Genomic DNA, 5,161 nt, shown 5'->3' with positions numbered 1-5,161 from the left:
GGCGGGATGGGGTGGGGGCCCTGTTTCGGATGTTGCCCTTCTTCGCTTCCTGGAGCACAGTAAGGCGGCCGGCTTTTCTAGAGCGGCGGTGGCTCGGCAGTTGTCTGGTTTTTCCTTCTTTATGAGGGCGCATGGCTGGGGTTTTCCTTCGGGAAGGTTTGTGGTTCGGCGTGTGTTGGCCGGTTGGGCTAAGGCGGTGGGCAGGAGAGTAGACAAACGTCTCCCGATCACGCATGATATTTTGTTGCGATTGCTGGCTGCGTTGCCGAGTATATGTTTTTCTTGTTACGAAACGGGTCTTTTCCGAGTGGCGTTTGTTTTTGCCTTTTTCGGGGCTTTTCGGATTAGCAAGTTGGTGGCTCGGTCCGCAACCAGTGCGGATTTTCCGGGTTTATTGGCCAGGCATGTGACGGTTACTAATCGTTCGGTGTCCATTTGTATACCGCGGTCCAAGACGGATCAGCAGGGTAAGGGGTTGTCTGTGGTGTTGTGTGCTGTGCCGGGATTGCCATCGTGCCCGGTGGACAACGCGGTGCATTATTGCCGGGGGCGGGCGTCGGGGCCGGCGCAGTTTTTGATTCATGAGAACCTGCGCCCGCTGACTAAGTATCAGTTTGAGGTGGTTCTGCGTTCGGCGTTGTCGTCATTGGGCTTGGATGTTGGTCGTTTTGGGACCCATTCCTTTCGGATTGGGGCGGCGACTGCCGCGGACTCCGCTGGCTTGTCCGGGGAGGTGATTCGTAGGATTGGGCGGTGGCGTTCGGACTCGTTCCGCAGTTATGTGCGTCCGGGTCAGGGGCAGTTTTGAACGGGTCTAACTCTGTTTTTCCTTCCAGGTGCGGAGTCTGCAGGACATGCTGGGTGGATCCTTGGGCACTCTTTCACCTATTGGGCGCACAGGCATGCCTGCGGACGGCCATACGGGCCGCATCTGGACTTACAGACGCGGGGGGTTGCTTTGCACTGGTTGGGGCGTCGGGGTATGGTGTGGGGCCGAGCTGCTTCCTTGCGTGCGGGAGGGTTTGGAGCGGCTCGGTGCCCCTAGGGCGTTGGTAATTCATTTGGGAGGGAATGACTGGGGCAAATGACGGGACGGCAGTTCATCAGTATGGTCCGTCAGGATCTGATGTTGGTGTCTCTGCTGTTGCCGTCCACTGTTTTGCTTTGGTCGGATATTATCGCCAGGCCGGCTGAATTGGATAAGGTAATTTGGCGCAGGAGCAGATCCAAGGCGAACCAGCAGATTGGCTCGTGGCTGGTTTTCCGGGGCGGGCGGCATATTAAGTATGATTGGTCTTGGGGGTCGGCCACGGGACTTTTTGGCAAGGATGGAGTACATCTGTCCTTTATCGGAATGGACTTATTCCTTAATTCAATTCAGGAGGCCTTGGAGACGGTATTTCCCTTGTAGTTGGGCCGCATCTTTGGGGGGCACGGGACATGTATGCCCGTGTCTGTGGCGGATGGCCCGAGCCGGTACAGCTTGTATAGCATAATGAGTAAGATGTAATTATGTGGTAATTAATGAACGGTGGACAACTGGGATAGTTGTCGGATGTGGATTCCTTGCTCGTCAGTGGCGGGAGTCCCCTGGTCTGGCTCCTTGCTCGTCAGTGGCGGGAGTCCCCTGGCCTGGCCCCTTGCTCGCCAGTGGCGGGGGCCGCCGGGTTGGCTCCTTGCTGGCAGATGGCGGGGGCCGGAACCCGGGAAGGGTCGAGGAACGAGCCGTATGGCTGGCGGGGGATCGTCCTGCTAGAGGAGTGGCGGACGATGGTCGGAGATGTTGTTAAAATGTTATGTTAATTCAATGGCTCGGACCTCCAAGTTATTAAAGCTGCGGCCCAGTTAACCCAAAGTTTGTTGTCAGTTGCATTTATTCAAGGTGTGAACGGGGGTGGATGCGAACGAGCGATGTCCTGGATGCCTGCATTATGGAAGGTCAGCTGGGCCCCGTGCACAGCTGGCCAGGATAATGTAGGCCCAGGCGCGCGTCGGGAGCAGGGTAAAGCGGGGGGGGGGGGGGGGGGGGGGGGGGGAGCACATAAGGGAGGCAGTTAGGTCAGGCAGGGGTCAGGGGAAGTAGCAGAGGGCGTGGAGTAAGGAGGAGGGGTAGGCAAGGTACGGCTGCGGTGTTGGCAGGCCGTAATTGGTGGGAAGCCCAGAGGGGGATCTTGAGGGGGCGGAGTCTCGGGGCAGGGCGGCGTTGGTTTCACTTCGCCGCGACTGCCCTGAGAGCCGGTCGACTGTTTTCCCTCCCACCCACCCCTTTTCTAATTTGTTTGGTTTGTACTTGTTGTTTCCTTGTTTGTCGCAGTTGGCGGATGGCCCGAGCCGGTACAGCTTGTATAGCATAATGAGTAAGATGTAATTATGTGGTAATTAATGAACGGTGGACAACTGGGATAGTTGTCGGATGTGGATTCCTTGCTCGTCAGTGGCGGGAGTCCCCTGGTCTGGCTCCTTGCTCGTCAGTGGCGGGAGTCCCCTGGCCTGGCCCTTGCTCGCCAGCGGCGGGGGCCGCCGGGTTGGCTCCTTGCTGGCAGATGGCGGGGGCCGGAACCCGGGAAGGGTCGAGGAACGAGCCGTATGGCTGGCGGGGGGATCGTCCTGCTAGAGGAGTGGCGGACGATGGTCGGAGATGTTGTTAAAATGTTATGTTAATTCAATGGCTCGGACCTCCAAGATATTAAAGCTGCGGCCCAGTTAACCCAAAGTTTGTTGTCAGTTGCATTTATTCAAGGTGTGAACGGGGGTGGATGCGAACGAGCGATGTCCTGGATGCCTGCATTATGAGAATTAAAGAAAATACTTCCTTCTCATTTGTACTATTTGACTAAATTCAATTTCAGATAACTATATAACAAAAGTAACCCCCTATGAAACATAGTTATCATGTATCATCCCCTTCGCATGGCTACCGTTAAAAACTCCATAGAGAGGTGGGTCATATTCACTAGAAAAAGCATACTTCTTTTACACACTCATAAAGGTGCTGAATTTAATGCTAAACTGAAATTGAATTGAAACCTTTAGAGATTACTTTCAGGAAAACATGAGCTTGATAAATTATACCACATTGATCATAACAAACCTCTGCATTAAATTGTAAGCAAATAGTTAAGATCTGGCAAAACAGGTTTAAAATTAATATTCACTTTCAAGATATTTCTCAAAGACAGAAAGTGTGTTGAATATTAGCATTCTGGAGGCTAAGTCAATATATGCATGCTTCATTGTCCATTCTTTGAGTCTTAATTAACTACCTTAAAAAGCATTTCACTCATCTTCGTGGCCATTCACAGATATTCCTGGACCTTCACATCTACAGGATGTGATTCTGTTCATCTTAATTAAGGGAAAAACCTGTAAAGTATCACAGAGCTTTGCAAGAGAGGGTCAAAGCTTTCACGATAAGAAGCCTTTGCTCTTCATTCATTATGAAATGGGTGGGTCCTACTTTAAGATCCTCTTTCATTCCCGTTTTAGCTGCTTGGAGGATCCTGTATATTTTCTCCCAAGTACTGAGGACATTTTGCTCATAATGCTGCATGAAGATTCCAGGGCATCCACGTCAACTACGGAACACAATGAGTGAGGTAATTCTCCATTCTGAGTAGAAGCACCTCTGATTCCAAGTCACTGGGAATGAAAGTTTTGTGAACATTGATGTTTTTCTTTGAATGTTTGTATTTTTCTGCTTTCATTATTTCAGTTTATGTTTCCTGTCAAAATAGATTCTAGTAAAAGTCATATGTTATGTATTGCAGATTTGCTCTGCTATTGCGAATTGATTGGGGAAACAGCGACCAGCATGTTCACCCAGGAAGAAGTACAATTCCTTGGTCATTTCTAGAAAGTGGTTCCCTTTGGGTGAATATTTGTGATTTTGAACATGGACTCCTTTTTTCTGAGAAGCATATGAAGTTGTCATTTCTGCTCTGCAGGTTCGAAACTGATAGTATATTTTTTCTGGCACCTTAAGTTGCTTAAATGTTCAGAAAAGGAGATACCCATAAGAACATGCCATACTGGGTCAGACCAAGGATACATCAAGCCCAGCATCCTGTTTCCAACCGTGGCCAATCCAGGCCATAAGAACCTGGCAAGTACCCAATGCTTCACTAACATTTTTGTAGGTTTCCTAATGAATTACTGAAACAGAAAAATTAAACACCCCTCACCCAACATGGGGCTTGAACCCATGAACTTGAGATTAAGAGTCTCATGCTCTACCGACTGAGCTAGTGAGGCTGGGAGAAAAGGCTTTTTTCGGCAGATATTGGTTCTCACAATCTTTGCTTAAGTCACATTTCATACAGCTGTAGGGATTCAAACAATTCAATAGTTGCACCCGTGCCGTAAGACAGCCCCCGAGTCGGACTCACAGATTTAGGTCATCTTAAACTAAACATATTTTTGTGATTTCTTTGGGTTTGGGTTTCACCTCTTCTCTTATGTGTATAAAAGGCATATTTCACTTATGTAAAATTATTCTTTCAATGAAGACACTTTATTAGGATTCCTGTCTAAATCTTTTTTTCTGAGCATCAAGTGGCAATGGCATTTCTGGCCACGAAGTTTCAAGCTCTTATTATAATTATTTCCAGTATTTTAATGAGCACAATTTAATCAGCAAGTAGATAATGATATGGGCCATATTCATTTGTACTGCAGGTTTGTTCTGCTAGAGAAGATTGACTGTGAAAATATTGAGAGGACATTTATACAAGAAGGATTACAATTTTTGATACATTCTAGAACGTGCTTCCAGTTGTGTGAATTATTTGGACATTTCAACATGGTTTAATTGTCATAAGAATAAAACATGATTTTAATCTGTGCACTCACAGTTGACACTAATATTAGATTTTGTTCCTGCCAGTTAGATCAATGGTAATTTTTATATGTTATTTCAGACATATTTTCATGGAGACCTCTCATTATAATAGTCATGCTTGTTATTATTGTGTGAAATGCTTCACAAAGCATGATCGGAAAGTTCACCTGAGAAGAATTACATTCTTTCTGAGAATTAAAGAAAATACTTCCTTCTCATTTGAACTATTTGACTAAATTCAATTTCAGGTAACTATATAATAAAAGTAACCCCCTATGAAACATAGTTATCATGTATCATCCCGTTCGCATGGCTACCGTTAAA

At 47.6% G+C, this 5,161-nt stretch overlaps 1 non-coding gene across 1 annotated transcript; it reads right to left on the bottom strand.

The window, feature by feature from the left end:
• Positions 1-4,178: 4,178 nt before the first annotated feature.
• TRNAK-CUU lies at positions 4,179-4,251 on the bottom strand. Its single transcript has one exon. It is a non-coding gene; the product is annotated as a tRNA-Lys (tRNA).
• Between the last annotated feature and the right edge of the window lie 910 nt (positions 4,252-5,161).

This window comes from Rhinatrema bivittatum, unplaced genomic scaffold, assembly GCF_901001135.1.
Source record: "Rhinatrema bivittatum unplaced genomic scaffold, aRhiBiv1.1, whole genome shotgun sequence".
NCBI lineage: Eukaryota > Metazoa > Chordata > Amphibia > Gymnophiona > Rhinatrematidae > Rhinatrema > Rhinatrema bivittatum.
Note: the sequence above shows the minus strand (reverse complement) of the source record. Positions and strands in the feature narration are given on the sequence as shown.